At 42.2% G+C, this 19,012-nt stretch overlaps 1 protein-coding gene across 1 annotated transcript in view; it reads left to right on the top strand.

Moving 5' to 3' along the window:
• The window catches only part of LOC108629177 (membralin), a 57,674-nt gene that overhangs the window by 29,383 nt on the left and 9,279 nt on the right, over positions 1–19,012 (top strand). The gene's annotated exons all lie outside the window — the stretch shown is intronic.

The following is a 19,012-nucleotide window of genomic DNA, read 5'->3' as shown; positions in this document are numbered from 1 at the left end:
TTATTTCGATGCGGATGAATAAGAGATGATCACAGATGCGTTTAGCTTCGCTTTGGCGAAGCTTAGACGTAAGTGTAGTATCCTCTGGGTAGCTTCCAGCTTAGACACCGAGCATTAGAACAACCGACGTTGGGCAACAATTAAGTAGATCAGACGCTGGTAATATCCCTCTGGTACTGCTGCCAAGTATCCGAATTAGGAGTTCCATTATATCGAATCTGTGCCGTCGACTGTCGATTTAGAATAGATGGATCGTAATTGTATGCGCAGGTTGCATTTGACAAACGGTCAATACGCGTTTCCATCGTAGAAAAGTAATTTTTAAAGAGAAACGAACGAGAAGGTTTGCAAGTTCCAAAAGCTTTAATTTCTCAAATTTTCCTGGGCAATTATAAATTATATATAATATAAAAATTTAGTAACCGCGAGTATGATAAATTTCTTTCTAATGATAATAGAAAAATAATCGAGGACCCAGTTACGTAAAGCGTTTTCTACTCGAGTCCATTTCGCAGATCGGACATAGTAAGCGTGGTTCAATTTACTGCTTTACGATCTTCGGTTCTTGGGGTTTTGGTTGCCTGACTTTAGGTTACGGTTGGTATGCAACTAACACCGAACAGCAGTGACTGACTGTTTCTACGGGTCATCCGGTTTTAATTAGAAGCTTGACTTCCGCTTACACGCGGTTTATCCGATACTTCGTGCTCTGTTCCCCATTCCTATTCTCCCATTATTCGTAATCTAAAGCCTTTATTGCAGGACACAGGTCGAAACAAACGAAGATGCTCGATGCCGGCAGATAGAATCGATACTGGAGAATCTTTCCTTATAAATTTTATTACAACCTTAATATATTATCAATTTGCGTACGACGCTCGCTCGCAGTCAGCAGACGTACTTATTTATCTTAAAATTATATTCAGTGCATTTGTCAAATACTATATGAATATGAAAATCCGTCAGCTAGTTCTCGCTTCAAATGGAACTTTGAAAGTGAAATCACAACCGATGCGCGTTGGCGATGTTTCGTGTGTTCCCACGCGGAAAATCGCTGCCGATATAAAAGAATAGACACTGCTCGAAGGCAGACGCTACTGGAAGTTCAATGATTGCCACGTCTGATACCTGTTCCACATAAAGTTAGGTGTCTCCACGCCACCTTGTTTCTCGTTTCTTTTACACAGGAAACTTACAGATTTCTGATGCAAACGTGCACATGTTCTTTCTCGTTTCGGTATTTCCAGTTTTGAAATCTTCCCCGTTGCAAAAATAATCTTCAAATATTCTTCGAATTTGTACTTAATGCACGTCGATGTGTGTCACTCATACCTCATTAAAAGAAGTAATCTGTGATGGGCTTTTGTTTCTTTCAAAGATGAATGCAATCAAGCAATTGGTTTCACAGGCACGGCCCGATCGGGTAAAACCCCATTCTCGGTGGTATTAGAGTTTTATCCATTTGTTCAGCGATTTAGAAGGGTTGTTCGTACTCTGAACAATGTGTACACGTGTATGCGTACTTCGTCGAGAACAATTAGAAAATTGCTTCGTTCATATCATTTAATGCATATCCTCTTGATTTTTTCAAAGAACTTTTTGTTCTACGGGCTACAATCCGGGCTACAAATCCTTCAAATGGACGAACGCCCGGATCTTTTCACCGTCAAACTGGACGAAATGCTTTTTTCCCCGGTTTCAGAGATAACATCAAATTTATCCCCGGAAAACATGTTAATTTGAACCGCGTTTCTGCCTGACATGAAACAGGAATTTAACGGATGCTTAACTTCGGGTAAATATTTGTTGCATTCAAGAGCAATCGAAATTAATATCGCGATTCGTTAATGATTATTTCGTAATTCCTCCGTCCGTTCATTTCATCGTTCGGCTATGTGTGTTGGTATACGTTTCCCCGTGTAAAACGCAAATTAATACACGGTTTCGGTCGGTACAAGCAACGTAGTACAAGCAAATAATCCGAGAGCAGGTCGAGCACATATTTTGCATAATTTAGGGCGGACGTATTTTTAATTCAATTCTGTTAGAATATTTCACTTTTCCTTATTCTCTTCACGCAATTTCCGTCTTAATCATCATTAAAATGCGGCGAAGAATGTTTATTGTTGTGATTTTGTTTATTTAATATTTCGTCAGTCAAGTAATGTAGCATGGCCTGGCGAGATGTGTCCGTTGTTTAAAATTGAAATTACCTGGAATCTCCATTACAAAGAATTAGGAGGGAACAGTGGACGACGAGTATGATTGATGCATGGGCGTGGATGGTCTCGGATTACTGATGCTTGAGTGAATTGTCATTGCTACTAGCGTCGTATTCTCGCATGATAAACCAAGTCTCAAGCATCGCAAATATTTGTGATAGTCTCTCTCACCGGCTGTACATAAATTGCCGAAATTACATTGCGCTCAACATGGTGGGATTTCGTTCGCCAAAACACATCTTAAAAAGAGAATCATTTAATATCGTAAAAGATATGTTATTTAATTTTATTATTAGTTTTTGTTCAAGGATCTTTAAGACTCATTTAAAGTTAAAAACTGCAACATTAAATTACCTTTTTATATCATCATGAACATCACATTTAAATTCGTTTTTCATTATCATTACATTCACAGTTGATCAAAGTTCGCCACATTTTCTTACACTTTCTTCGCTTGATGTTTGTTCTCAACTAACGCGGACCCATGCGAAAAAAGGAAAAAAGGCAAGAAGGGTGTCGCAATCTGGAGGTTTTAGTTTCAGGATAGGCGGCGACGATTCGGTCGTCACGAAGGGTGTACGCTTTACTTTCGATCCGTAACGTGGGACTGGATGCCCGTCGCGGTAGTTCGTAGATAACGCACGTTCAGTCCCATTTGAGCCTAGGAGGGCTGTCTCTTTATTCGATATTCTGCTTGGCTGACTTATTCGGCCTTCTGTGCACATATAGACGCGCATGGCCTTTCCCTTCAAACCGAATTCGTGCAAATAATGACATTAGCAGTATTAACTCTGGTATCGTCGACAGATTTTTATTCCGTCGAAACAACACTGTGTATTTTTCCGATTGTAAAACTCTGAAGTTTTAATCCATTAAATGATACTTCAATTTCGTATATTTACTGATTCAAAAGTGAAAAAGGTTAATTCAATTACATACCTGCATTGCGTTAGATTTTACGTTAGTATTTGCATTGGGGAACTTTATTTTTATTCGCATATTTTTGATTTCTACGAAAATTTTAAATTGCACGTCGTTTTTATCTCTCGCATTGTAAATTCATAATTTGTGTTGCACGGTTGAAATTTCTTTAATATTTTCATCCGAGCAGTGTTTCCGAAATATTTCGCATTCAGGGAATACGCTGCAGGGTAGATATCTTATATTTTGGCCATTGCATAATTTCCGTTAGTACTCCGTTCAGTCTATTTATAAACTATATGGAAAACGCAACACCTCATGAATTATATTAAATGTAGATGGCAATTCATTAACGTGTGCCTGTGCCAGCGCGAGTAACTTTCTAGCCATAATACAGGTTGTAATAATCACCGTATTTAAGGCTACGGTTTTAAATTTAATAACTTAACACAACATCGCTTCCGCGCTGCGCAGATTTTCCGAATAATTCCTTGAGTTACCAGTTAGTACACAGGCGCAACAACTTTCTTAGTTCTAATTTATATTTGGTAGCGAGTTTGTAGTAAATTTTAACATTACGTAGTTATAATTTTATTGTACCATCTAACTTCTCGTAATAACGTTATTAATGCCGACAGAAATTACTTAACTAAAAATCTCCGCGAGTACACCGGCGAAATGTAAATCATTCTGTAAATCGATTTTTTGATTATACGAATTCAATTCAAATGACCATTTTCATGATATTTAGGAAATACGTTTCGAATGTATTTGTTATGCCGTATAGAAAATTTGAAAATGAATGCAAATTGAAATGGTAACTAGCTTGGAACATTAGGCAGTCATTAACGGGTGGTATCGCACGTTGATTCGATGTTTACCCGGAAGACCTCTTAGGAATCTTCGTCGAACCCGAATTGAAATTCGGAGCTCTCGGAGGTTCAACGGCGGCGGTCGCGCCCAGCATTCTCTACCCCCGATTCTCGTATTTACATTTCGCTGGCGGTGAATTAACTACACGAAAGGCATCGTTCTCTCGCAGGACGGAGCAGTGGGTACGTCCACCACCGCGGGTTGTCCATCGTCGATGGCGGTGCCCATTACCGGCGCCGCGTCGCGTCGCTTGTTCACAAGTGGCGCGACGAGTGCTTACAATCAGCCGGGGCTTGTCTGCAAATAACACCGGAGGATGATTATGATTGAATAAGTCCCGTAATTGAGGCTATTGAGCAATTATATAAATAACAAGCACATCACGGACACGGACGCGGAAAACGGAGAAGCGGGGGGTTCCCATAAACGCATACCACGAACGCGGCCGTGGACTGCCCGGGGTGTTATTTCAGCGCGATAGAGGCGGAGAGCGTAAGCGGGGGTGGCTCGTTCCACGAAGGGGGGGGGTGAGGGTGGTTCACCCTTCTCTCTTTCGATCTCTCTGTCTTGGTTCTCTCCGCTGCTGCTGCTTGCCGGTTGAGCCGGAGCGGCAGCGAGTTGGGTGGAAAATTACAGTGCAAACATAACTTGCACCTATATATCCACCGCGAGCCCTCGGCACATCGAGTTGATGTACGCCGTTAGGTGGGGCCGATGATCTCGAATTGCCGTTGTTTTAACCCCCTTCGTGCTGTCTCTCCTTTTTAACTACTCCCGGTAGGTTTCGTTCGTCTTAATACCACATTTGAAGAAAATAATTATAATGGACGGTTCAGGTTCTTGGCCTCGGATTCATCCGTTTAATGCGACAATCGTCGGGAATAAAGTGCAATTTGCGAATCGTTCTTCTACGCGTTTCACCACGTCCGATCGAGTTTTTCCTACGCAAGCATTCGACCGAGGAGAGCAGTCTCCGTAAGAAAGTATAATTACTTTCCGTCGAAGCTCCATCTCCCGGTGTTTACCTCCTGGAGGTGGACCTCGGAAGGAAATGGCCAGAGCATGGATGGAGTCTCGATACACACGGAGTTGGCGTTTTAATCAGGGTGTCGCGTTCGTCTCGGGTATCCCAGGGTGAGAGGACGGGTGATACGGGATGCATGGAGGCGGAGGAGCGTCAGACAGGCGCCAGCCGAACGGTGCTCTGGCTCCGACGCTGACGGAACCGAGAGCTGACTTCATTTTCCACGGATCGCCCTTTCGCATTCCGTCTATATACGATCGGTCAACGCTTTTGTCCACGCGACAGGGTGCCAAAACACCCTCGACGGGGGCTCCTTTTACCTCTGGACGTATGGATTTACGTCTTACCCCCGTTACGAAGATCGATAGCCCTTGGATATGAAACCGATATCGGCTGCGAGCGCGTGAAAAATTCCGCCGGCAAGAGTACGATCGCGATCCCTTGTTTCGAGCTTTTCGGTTTGTTACAACAGAGAATCAGGCAAAATTACATGTTACTAGATTTTCGTTAAACGCAAATAGAATAATGTATGTTTATTCATTTCAAATATGTCAAATTAGGCGAGTACAGGTGAAATGTAATATATTATTCAATGTTCGTACGCGAAACCGGTATGATATTTTCGAGAATTGTTTTCCAAACTTCGGTCATAATTCAATTACCCGTTATTTGTCGCGGAATCGGCATTACTCAAAGTCGCGCGAACCGCCGCGCCGTGTTGCGCGAAAGCGTCGGGTATTCTGCAGTTTCACCGAAACGAAAGCACCGGGTTATACGTTATTTACCGCACGGGACGCATAATTAATCGTAAACCGGGGATGGAAAATTAGTCCCCCTAAGATAATTAGCTAACATAATTAATTTTCTTCACTAACCGTGGAAGCACCGTTTGGAATGCTAAACAGAGACCGTCGCGCGTCGGTTGTGTTGAGAAAAATCCTTCACCCAAAGAGTGGAAAAGTAATCGATCTTACGTTGCTTGCGTTAGTCTAATTCTTCGTGAATTGCCGCAGCCTCGTAAGTTATTACTTTATCCTTCGTAATTTTATTCATTTCGAAGGTACTCGTTGGTACAAATTAAATAATACCTCTGTTATTTACGAAATGAATGAGAAGTTCCTAACTAACTAAAAAATAATTAAACTTTTTTCTAGTCCAATGTTTCTCAAGTATATTTACTCGATAAACAACATTAACATGAATGAGATTGAATGAATGCCGCCTTTTCGAATGCGTTGAGCTGCAAGGAGGAATGCCCGATCTCGGCAGCGTTGCGCTTATAAAATTAAGAAATAATGAGGATTAACGACGATGATAGCAATTTGCATGCCGTGATATTTCCTTCGCGTTATCGGGGCAACGCCGTTGACGGCGTGCTCGCGAAATGAATACAGATCTGCAATGTTTTTTAACTCGCTGGGAGGATCGTGAACAAGAAAGAATGCGCATTATTATACGAAAAAATGTGGGCGGCCAGCTCATCGCTAATTCTATTCTCCCCTTTCGCGTATTCGACTCTTCTATTTCACTTTCGCTTCGTACGTTAAAAAAGTTTAAGGAGCACGCGATGATATTTCCAGTACTGCTGTATCGTAAAAATAGTATAAAGTAGAAAGAACTCTTTTCAGCGAGCTACTTTATTCCGGGTTAGAGACGGTTGATTTTATTCGCGGGTACATTCTTCGATATGTCATCGTTGCTCTCTTTTCCTTTCGCCAATTTTCCAAGGGCCACTTCGTTTTTGAGAATGTTTAGCGGAGTAATTTGATCACTGTGAAAAAGTTCCGTGGACCGGAGAAAGAGAGCGTGGGAGAGGGAGAGAGAGAGAGAAAGCTAACAGACCGGCCATCGCAGAGTTGTGAAGCACCCTCGATGGCTCCTGTACTCTGAGCACCCTTCGTCACTTTTCTAAAAACCTTTAACCGCTCTCATTCCTAACTCTTTCTTGCGAGGTAACTTTTTTAATACACGGTTCGCCGCGACTGGAAACGATCCGGAACCTGTAGTATGCATATATAGAAATATTTACATATGCACGTGCGCATTGTACCTATCCCATTTGCGTGCGCGAGCGTGTACGCATGCAATAATCCAAAGTCGTTAATATCGGAATATTAATATTGTCAGGACGACCTCCGCAAAGTGCAAATATCATTTCGAAGCGTGAGCACGGACGAAATGAAATAGGCGAGATCGATAGAGGATATTCTGTAACAAATTAACTTGGACCGTTCCACGAATAGAAAATCGGATCGAAAACGATCGATTCATGTCATGAATCTCTTCTTTCTTTCTTAATCGAATTTCGCGATTTTTAGAACTATTCTGATTCCATTTTATCGCATCATCGAGAAGAAGTTAGATCATGATGATCAAATGAAAGATTCATGATTGCATTTATTATAGAAAATATAAGCAGATAATTAATTGTCCTTTGTACCAGGATTAAAATATTGGTACGGAGGCATTTTCCGGTCGATTGTACGCAATAAGGTTAAATAATGCATAATAAAATTTGAACGATGCTCTGACATTTCTGGATCACGCGGCTGATTTGGAAATCAGCTCGAAATTTCATGGGACTTTCGGGCACGTGAATGCCTCTTTAGCGTTTAATAAATGGCAAACAGTTGGCGGAGTGAATATGCATATACGTATCCGCGCGTATGTTTGCTGATAAATATCTCATTTGACAAATCCCCGGGATTCGAGTTTAAAGTATGTCCCGTGAAAAACAGTAGTCGAAACAGATATTGGCCGGCGAGGCGCGTCTGCATATTTAATTCTCCGTATCATTAAAACCATCGGCTTGACTGAAAATGTGCCGGCGTGCATTGCCGTGGACCAAATTTTACGACATCGTCAAATGAAATTCCTGTTTATTCATGGTACGCGTAGTTCAAAATGGCATCGCCTCCGTCGGGCCGTGGTCATAAATGTTCATTGCGGGATACATTTTCATGCGTCTACAAGACGTACGGCGTCGTACGCAAGATTTAGTGCACTTGTTTAACCCGGAATCACTCGTGGAAAAAATGCTCATCCGAGGATGAAGGATTATCGTATCGACGATTTCCTAAAATCTCTTGATCTTCATTTCTCCTGGAGTAGAATTTATTCCACCTTCGTGCTTACTCTGATTTCATAGATCTAGTAAAATTAACGCGTGGTTTTAATTTTAATAGGAAGGTTCTCGTCATGTCGTATTATTTCGTTTTTGATGGCCGGCTGTCGCACGTATGCTGCAGTTCGGGACTCTGTGTGTATACGCGTGTATTTGTACAGTACGTTCGCGCAAGGATTCATTATATTAAAAATCGCACGTAGTCAAACAGAGGGAAAGCAAACCGACAGAGAATACAATACGCGTGCGTAAACAAACTGTAAATCTACCATAGAAAAGTTTCGTGATGTTTGCGCTGTTGTTCGTGATCTGTCTCTCATCACCTTGCACATTATTTTTTTTCGTTTTGTTTGCGTGCCACCTTTGTGCGATTCATTTTATCCGCATACCTAAGTTCAGGAATGTAGCATAAAAATATGAATCATTGAATATTAAATAGAATTGGGAGTAGACCGGACTAGAGGATTCATTAGAGCGGTGATATTAATTATTATTACCTGAAGAGAAATGTTTTTTTCGTTTACGTATGTCGAGTTTGATAATACAATTGTTAAGGGAATATAAAAATGGGGCTTTTTGTATAAGATAAATGAGTGATGGTATTCTTTATTTCAAAACAAAGCTTTTATTTCCACACGCATATTCCGATTTACGCTGGTTCCAAAGGAAGATCTTATTGAGTGAACGGGTTGAACAAAAAATTCACCCTAGTTTTGCGGGAGAGAAGGAGGGAAGGAGGGAAGGAATGGTGCCGAACGGGACCGAACGGAAACCATTAGCGAAGGTCGATGGATGGCGTAAAAGCGAGCTGCAAAAACGCAGCCCGGGCCCGTGATATTTCGTGTTGGCCGCGCGCGATTTCTCTCTCATCATCTCGTTTATATTTTTATCACGTCTATTTCCCACCCATCCTTCGGGATTCTATGCACAGGCGGTACGTGTTGCCGGCACACCGTGTCGTCGTTCGTCTCTTTCCCGCCGATTCCACGCGTCGTCGCCGCATCGCGCCGCCCCCTCGAGTTTCAAAATCCGGTGCCGGCGTCGGATCGCGTTTCTGGCGCAAGCAGTGCACACAACCTATATACACGTATGTACAGAGATACTCATTTGTGTACCTGAAATTCCGGCAAATCCTCGGGAATCTGGTCCGCTGCGCAAAAGGCACGCAACGACGTATTCGCTCGATCGCAGAACAAACGTTCGCCACCCCCAGTTGGTTCATGCATGGACAATTTCATTACCTGTATCGGGGGTGGCGATGCTGGCCAACGGTGGTCGTAATGGCGGAAGGGGGGGAAGGGGAGGGAGAGGATAGGTGGGTGTGCCTCCCGACAGTGTCTACGCGTATGTGTGGGTGGCCTCGACCAGAGGGCTCGGTCGGCGAGTGCGGCGGCGTGTGCAAGCGAAACTACACTATTAAATGGTGTCCTGACGGGCGCCAGTTAGGTGCACCGGGGTATGGCCCGTTCTCGTCGTGTCACTCCGAATCTATTTGCATAGTAATGGCGCCGCACTTCCCTGCCTCCCGTCCCTGGCCTGGCTCTCGCCACCCTTTAACGTATAAATACCGATACGGAAGCCGCCGAGCTCGAAGGAAGTCTCGGCGCTCCCCCGTTCCTTGATCTCCACGGATTCTGAAGAGTTTCTGCAAGCAGAATAATATCTAGTTTCTCTGTCGGTGATTTCACGTGATGCTCGGTTGGGAAAAGTATATTTCTACATAAAAATTGATTCGCTACATGATTCCGGGAATCTATTTGTAACTCGAGCATGATCGCTGACGAATTATTTGACTAACGAGTTCCAAGAGCTTGTTTAGATGTTTACTGCGAATCAGGTAATACTTCAGTGAATTGCGAAATTCACTGAATGAGAGAAATCATGTTCAGTACGATTACGTCGAAATCGATTACCTCGAGCTAATACAAACGGAGGTAGCTATTACTGAATTGCGGATGATTATTCTGATATAGTTGTTTTTCTATTCGACATAGTTTATTATGTACGCTTTGAAAAACTGTGTACAACTTGGCACGTGCATAATTGTAATATTGGCGTATTGCAGAGTGTCGAGTTAAAGTTACATAAATTCAGCGCGAAATATGAAATGTTGACGATAATTAGGAGGCCATTGTGACCCGACACCAGCGTTCCCCAGGTTGAAGACAATCGGAAGACAGACTTAAAGCTTACCCGAGCAACGAGTTGCGATCCCCAATTATTCGTTATAATCCTAATTATCGCGTTCACCTTTGATTCCCCGCGAAAACGTGCGATGCTCCGTATCCAGATAACCATGGAAATGTATCTCGAGACGGAGTTCGCGATAATTAGGAGCTTGCTCGAAAAGCGTAAGACGATTACGACACGACGATGCCGTAGACACGAATGACGATGAAAACGATGAACGGGGTGAAGACGGAGGGTGAAGGGTGGCTCGCTGGATAGGTGGTCGGGTCGGTGGGCTGGATAGGAGGACAGCAAGGATGTCTGCAACTTTCCATTAAAAGAATAATAAACTATCACCGATACCTACTGCTTCCTAGGAGGGAACAGGCAACTCTATCCCTCTGGTGGATCGAGCGTCGTGGGGTGATTGCAGAAGAGAGTTGCTCGGACAGAAATGGGTGGGTAACAGAAAACTGCCGTAATGGAGGTTAATTACGAAGGGGTGATTGCGGAGAGGGAAGATCGGTGAAAGTAAAGAGAGCATAGAAGGTTCTCCGTCATTGCCCTATCCCCTCTTTCCCTCCGTTTCTCTTATATCTTTCCTCCTTTTTTATTTCATCCCTTCTACCGTTTCTCGCACCTCTCGCAGCCCTTCTAAGGTTCTGCGAAAGCAAACCTTCGGCTCGGTTGCCAGGGTACCGTCACACTCGGAGGGTCGAAGCTTCCTTCAATTATAAAAATCCGGTTGTCCTCTGCCCTTTAATTTTTTATGGCATTTTTGTTCGTTCCTTCGACTCGAACTCACAGTCGAAACGAATCTACATCTGACTTCGCGAGATATTTATAACAATCATAATGTTTTCTCCAATACTTCGTGCACACCAAGTCATTAAATTTTACCATTGCATGAACAGACTAATGACTTCTCTTTTTATCATTCTAATAAACATTTTCTACTTCTAAAATGAATTTATTCGTATTATACGTGTAGGTAATGAACATATCTGTCGCAATGACGATCATGTTTATTTCTGACTATCACAGAACAATATTGGTAAGAAAGAGATCTGAAGACTGTCGACGTGTTTCTCTAATTTTTATTTTCTATCAGAGACCCTTAACGAGGTAAAACATGGAGTGCGATTTCACATCTTGAACGCAATCAGCCGTGATATCTCATAATTGGTAGCGTTCAATCTATCTATTCTTTTCTCTCTGCTCTCTTCAAGTCTCTCTCACTTTCCTTTCTTCCAAGACGGGTTACAAGAGGCGTTTCCATGGCTGCGATACACGCGTGTATACCTATCAATGATACTTTTATTACTTTTGCGATTTCTTGCGTAATCTAAACGTCTCGGTGATTTGCTGAAGTTATCTTAAAGGGAAACGAACAGGAAGAGGAAGAGGTAGAGAAAGGAAGTGGGCGCGAATTTTGTATCGAAGCGGAAGAATCGGAAACGTGGAAGTTAAACTATTTCTTCCGGTCTTGAGCTGTGAAGATACCGTGAATCATGGTCGCAATTAACGACGTCTTAAGAGCTAATTGGCATGAATATCGACCTAGCAGCATACCGTATACTCTCCAAACGAATGAAACTATTTACTAATTATATTTTTCCGAACATGTTTTCAGTCAAAAGTTTAATTCGTAAACGAAATAAACATTCGTTCTCGCATACGGTAGATTTAAAATACATTAGCGTGAATTAACTAGCCGCCGCGGCGTAGGTTCGTAATGCGCCTCTCTTTCCCTCCTATCCTCTCTTCTCCATTTCCCTTTTTTTTCGTCTGTGTTTGAATTTCCGACGGAGCGAGTTCTGCGAGTACCAAATAGGCGACGGTGAGCGCCGAAGTGGAAACGGATGATCTCTGCAAGTTAATTTGTAACTTGAGCATTCCGTCAGGGGGATTGGGGCGGTTTCTAGAGGTGGCAGGGTGGGTGGCACGGTACCTTGGGGTTGTTTGTTGCGCTAATGTCTAATTAGTGGAGTAGTATCGCGTCGCAACGAAAGCCGTTGTCGACTCTGCTCCCCCTTCCCCCTCTGTCTCTCTTTCTCTCTCTCTCTCTCTCTCTCGCTCCCCACTTTGCTGGCATGAAAATTGCTTATCTAGCAATCTATACGATGCGCAGTCTTTTTTTCGCCACTTGTTTTACGACTATTGTCTTTGACAATCAATTAGTATTTGGTTCTGCAGAATAGGTATAATTTTATAGGCAAAATATGAAAATCAATTATGTGATAATTGAGCACGGACTGTTTTGCTTTTGATATAATTCATAATTTATCGTTGAGGCTAGCAAATGCTACATAATTTGCAAAATATCAAATTTCAGTATCATTCCGAACTGAATGTACAGTTTTCAAATAAACATCCAATTTAGAGATTATCGTTTATTCATCAAGTAATAGATCAGTTAAATGAGTGAAGCAGATTTTTCTTTCGTGTGTAGAACAAACATTTTTTAGTTTCGTAGAAAAACTCTTGGAAGGGTTTAATATCAATTTTATATGTTGCCCGATAAAAGTCATCTAATGATAAGAGAAGTTCCGGTAGTGGATCGTAATGCACCGTTCGTGTCATTCCATATACCACCCAGGGATTGGCTTTTTTCAGTGCACTTAGAAAACAAGTCCACCATGAACAGGGAGCTAAACGGTGTTTCTTATACTGCTTCTCTTTTGATTTTATTATCAAAACACGGAAACAGGAAAAACTGATATATAAAATTAATTCCAAACACTCTCCTAATATTTTTCTCCACAACTTCAAGAGTAATGTTTTTTCTATCGATATTTTTACAAAAGAATACATTTAATTCATCGCACGACACTTTCTTTCGTCGAAACTCAAATAGAGAGACGTGTTAAAATCCGGGTCTGGTCAAGTCTATTTCGCTTGTTAAATTCATTTAGATGTTCAGAGGTATTTACAGTCGTTTAGGAGGGACATGGGAACTCGCCCAATTGAGACCATCGGCGGTTTGTGCGAGCAGCTTGCCAATAGTCGAGCGATCTCTTAAACTCTAATTCAGCCATACGAGGACCGTTTCGAAGTGGTCGCCACGGTGCTTGGGAAGACGCATTTTATAGTTCCATCACCATCGGTTCGAGGAAATAACCAGTTTCACGTTTATTCGATGATGTAAAAAGCCAATCGACTCGCAGTCGATGCATACGATTTTTACATTCACACTTTCAGAAGAAATATTAATGATTGTTTACAAGTTTCTCTGTTGCATTAAATAATTGATAACAAGAAACATTCCTCGTTTTATTCATTTATAAGCATATATAATTTTGTCGAAAGTGATCAGAATTCAGCGTCACAGCATGTAAAGATAATTGTCCCATTAAAGAGATAGAGGAGGTCAGAGAAAGAGAGAGAGAGAGAAGTTATACCTGGGATCATCCCGTGAGTGTTGGGGAAGTTCGTAGCTGACGGAATGAACGCGTGACCGCAAAGTTTCTGGACGCGGCGCGATGAAATATTAACGATACACCGGCCGGTTATCGGATCATCGTATCCGCGTCGGTCTTCCCGAATCTGCTTTGGCGACCGTCACGAGTTCGTAAATGCGTAAGGGAGCAACGTTGCCCGGTCGCCGGCAATCGATACGATCCTTTGGGAACGGTTGATTACCATCTCGTACATTTTAGAGAAAGTTTTGAGTTCCGTGACTCGCGTACGCGATGCTCCATCGGGCGTTCCTAATGCCCATTCCGATTCGATCAATTTTAATGCCGTCGTAAATGCGGCAAACGCCGACGGTGGCTATGCACGACCGATTACATTTTTCCGCTAATAATTCTTAATCGGTGGACGCTCGACTCGATCTCGGTACGAGCAGATTTTCGAACGAATAATTATTCAGACCAGAATAATCTATCTTCTTCATGAAAATGATAAAACATAGGAAAAGAATTTTTATGCTATCCATAAATCTCAATGCGATACAACGGTCTTGGCATTTTTTCTATGACCAGGAGCATGATGTAACATTCAACGCCATAGTCTACGATAATCCGACGGACTCTCGAGGAATGATCAACAATTTTCGCGTTCTATTCCGTATTATTACAGCCCGGGACTTGTATATAACTGGCATAATGCAGCGGGACGCATTAAAGGCCGGATAAACCTGCCAGCCGTACAATAACTGGTACGAGCTTTAGAAGACTTTGCCTCTACAGTACCACTCCGTTCTTCTTCGGTCGTTCTCTCTTTCGAACTTCTCGAGTACCACAGCCCGAGGTGGTCCACAGGTGGTATCGCATGATTAATGATCCTCGCCAGCGCCTTACTTGCCCGACACGCTCGAAAGAGATCATTCTATCACGCTCAACGGATTTCGTGGACTACCGTGTGTCTATTTTAACAATTTCCTCAGAGTGGAACCGGATGTTCTTCTCGGTTTGTCGTTGTTCCTGCATATCGTCATGCCGTGTTTGAGCAATGCTGTGCATCGTTCACAGATCATACGTTATATCTTTAATATTTATAAGTAACTTCTTGTAGATCGAAAGTTAATTACAAGAATTACATTTATTCTTGTCTGTTTTATTTAATTTCTAGTAATTCTAATCGTGGAACACGTTAGACAGTATTTGAACAGAAAAATCGATGTGTGCATAGTGTTTGAAATCGGAATAACAGGTGTTGCATAGAAGGAGCAATTTTCGAGATGTCGCGGCTGCGGGTTACAGTGTAAGATTCTGTAAATACATTATCCAGATTTGCTATCCGTCTCAACGTCGAAAAATCTGTGGTATCTAGAGAGAGCTTTGCCACGTGATACGATCCCACGACGTATCTCTTCCTTTTCCTTCCATTCCCCGCTTTCCAATTTCTCCTTTTCTCCCTCGGTCTCTATCTGGGTTCCACGTTTCCCACCCGTTCTCACCCATAAACTCTCTTACGTATTTATCCACGGCCTTTTTGGCGTTCGGTCCCGTGTGTTTGCACCGATATTATTTCATTTTCCGCTAGTCCAGGCCAACCCTCGTTGGACGTCGTCGCGGGGACAACTTCCCGTCGGGCATCACCAGGGACGTGTGTAACCTTATTTACTGGTACATGGTTGAAGTGGTCTATATCCTGGGCGGATAGGAGAATTACTTATATCAGTGTCTTTCAACTACAAGAATTAATTGGGTTCTATAAATAAAAATCGAATCTTTAGCCTAGAGATACATTAATGATTTAGCTGGTGAAACGAATTTGATCGTGAGATTTTCAATGTAGTTGGATCTTATGAAATCGTATTCAAATATTAGAATAAATGTCGGTGTGTCAATATCTTTCGTAGCGTGTGCGTAGCACGCACCGGCCAGGCAGGAGTTTCGTTTCATCCTACTTGTTGGACAGGGTCCTTCGAGTGGCCGGAGTAAAGGACTTCTCCTTTTCTCTATCAACTTTTTCCTCTCGCTCGTACATTCCCGAGTGAAGCAAGACGGGAATTGTTTGCACTCTTTACCCTCTTCCTTCCCGGATCTCTTCTCCTTCCCGCGGCCACTCTGTTCACTTCTTCTTTCTCTGTTATGTTCTTCTTCTCTGTCCTTAGCTCGGCCGGCCCGTCCACGCCCCACGGGATCCTGCCACCCCGGCGACCGAACCTCAGATTGCTTTTATACCGTGGATTGATTGACAATATACTTACGTTAGTCGAGTGGACCGTACAGTTATGGAGACGGTCACATCCTCCCCGGTCGCCTTCCCTCTACTTCCTCCGGTTCTTTCTTCTCCTCTCTTTTACTCTTCTACTTATTCTCTTGGCCCTTGGTTCCACCTAATGCGATCCTCTTCCCTGTATCGGGAGCCAACACCGCGGGATATTCCGTTCCATTTCCCTTTCTCTGCTTTTCGTCTCTTCTTATTTTTTCTTCGCTCCTACTAAGTGGACCATTTTCTGGTAATATACCGGATGAAAAGGACCCTCGTTTTCTCTCTCTCTCTCTCTCTCTACCCGGGTACTGAATGCCCCGACGCTGGAGGATATCCGTTTCTCGTTGGTGGAATGGCCGGTTCCCCTTTTAACTGTCCCGGGCGTTACGCAACGCGTTATCTTTGTTCAAACTCCTCGGTGTGTGTATTTAGGAATTTGTTTGTTTCACGGATTGCGCGGATCGTTGAACCTAGACGAAACGCGACGAGACATTTCAATAATTTCGGCGAGACGATTTTCTGAGAGGCCGTCGACTGCGCGTATCGTAAATCCATTGGCAGGGTATACGTAGGGCTATCATGAATTGTGCCTCTCCTACGGAGAAAGTGAAACGAAAGACAAAGCACACCCCGGCGAATCCATTTCGTGTGATCTGCAGGCACCCTGTATATTGCCTCGTAAATCTTCACTGGAGAGGAACGATGAACTGCAAATTGCAATGTTCGTTTAACCCTTTTCTGATTTCTCTATAAATATTCGATAATGAATTCCTATAAATCATAACTTCAATCATAAGATTAGTACTGTATTGATCATTATTACGCGAGATCAAGTATTGATCGAACTGTATTCGGCATTTCACGTAACGAGTAATAAATTGACTAATACGTTTACTTCTGGACAAATGTCAATTCATGCCGCAGGGTGGTAACTTGTAAAAAATCTTGGTAGGTCCGAAAGTATCCCTTTTCGCGATCGCGTGTGATAAGAGGGGGCGAACTCTATTCAGTGAATTCAGAATGCGTTTGGAGAGTCTCCAGTCCCCTCTTTACCTTTTCCATTCTCGGGGAAGACGTATGAATCGTCGTCGGATGGTTGCGGTTCCCCGAGCGTGGGACACTTTAGAGGCTATGTCCTTGGAATACGTAACTCGGGATTTTGAACGTGCATTCTTTCTCATTCTTCTTGCCGCCGCGGTCTATCCGTACGTTTTTATGCTCTTTCGCCACTTTTTCGACGTTCGCATTAAAATCGAATCATCCCATTATGCAAACTTTGGATCTGTCGCGCAGATTACCCTCGACGTCTGACCAAGCGTCGACCGTATCTACTGAAAATCTTCAAGAACACTTTCGCGTATTGTTCATTGCTTAAATTCGATTATTCTCTACTGGATTACAATTATTATTCTTTTCTCAATTTTTGTTAATCGTTTTATATTTTTTATTTATAAAAACTTCTGATCCTAATTGTAATTCATTATTTAAATTATAACTGATAATAGCATACTGGTTATTCTTGTGAATTCTTGAAAATTTATCGATCCGAGAGTACATGTGAACGTAAGTAATAAAGACTTCCGCCAGTTGCTTCGTGCCTCACAGGCTATCGCCGGTCTGATCATAGCTCGTCTCGATCTACTAGATGCTCGCGTAACTCGTGTACTACACCGAAAACGGTATAGACCGGACGCCTAAACTGCATTTTACGACTGACAGGATCGTAAAACGTAATGCAGAACGCTTTTGGCCCGTTGGTTGATGTACATAAATTCGCACCGTGTAAGATTTCGGCCGAGCTATACGCTTGCAACGGAATCGTTTACGAAGAACAGCACCGTTCCCGTTTAAAGCAAACTTCGTACAAAGTCAATTAGAAAAATTAATATATCAACGATACTGCACATAGTGAAACTAGGAAAATATATATTATTGGAAAATTAGGAAATCCTAATTTATTGACATTTATTTTCTTCTGAAAAATAAGTTGTAGCTTTTTAGAGGACTTTCAGAAGTTAAATGAGAATAACGTTTCAACGTATACTTTCGGAAATTAGTCATCGTACGTATCGAGGGGGATAAACAATAGCCAGTTTCCTTGGCATGATCTCAGCGCACCTTTCCCTCACTTAAAGGTCGGTGTGTTGCAACCTGAACTCCACCCTGATCCGCAAATATTGGCGACCACGTAACAGCTACTCGTAAAAATCACTTGATTACAACCCCTCCCTTATCACCTCGAGGGCCCCCATAAGATGAGGCGGAAAGTAAAAAAAGTCATCCGGCGAGTTTTTTATGTTCATTGAGAAAAACACGAAATTTGGCATGAAAAAAGTTTCTAACATCCCTGATGTTCTCTAACGCTGTTCTGTTTTAAGCCTAGTGTTCTGGATCGTAATCTCCTGAATTTTATGCGCGGTCTTGCCAGAGTTTAGTCTACTTTTACTAACTTCTGTTTAATAAATATTAAATTGTCAATAATATATTTATAATCGTGTGACATAAGGCTTCTTCTCGGAAAATTCACAAAAATATGTAATTATGTTTAACTAATGATGGATGGATGAAATAAATGTATTTTATGCACATCTGCTGCGAAACACAAAACAATCAATGATGAATTGAGAGCAGTAACGAATTTTTAGACAATGGAGTGTAGCCGTGTCGCATTTGCATTGTTCAAATTACAAATGCACATTGGAATAATGCATTTGAAATTCGAATGATTTTTAAGAACGGATTAATAACATTTCTATGAAATATAGTAAAATAATTCTCAAGGCTGATTACAAACGAAGAGCTTTGCCAATTTGTACATCCAACGAAGAAGCACGAAATACATTAACGAGTAATTAAGTTATGAGGAGATTAAGAGATTAAATGTTTCTGCCTTTTATTTACCATAAAGCGAAGCTGGATTAACACTTGGCGCGATGAGAAAATGTTTTATGATTTTTTTGAGACGTGAAATCGGTAACTTTTGCCGTTTAAAAATGTTTTATTATTATCCTATCC

Source organism: Ceratina calcarata, unplaced genomic scaffold (assembly GCF_001652005.2).
Source record: "Ceratina calcarata isolate Rehan_Ccalc_2016 unplaced genomic scaffold, ASM165200v1 scaffold555.2, whole genome shotgun sequence".
Classification (NCBI taxonomy): domain Eukaryota; kingdom Metazoa; phylum Arthropoda; class Insecta; order Hymenoptera; family Apidae; genus Ceratina; species Ceratina calcarata.
The sequence above is the reverse complement of the archived record's forward strand: the minus strand, read 5'-3'. Positions and strand labels throughout refer to the sequence as shown.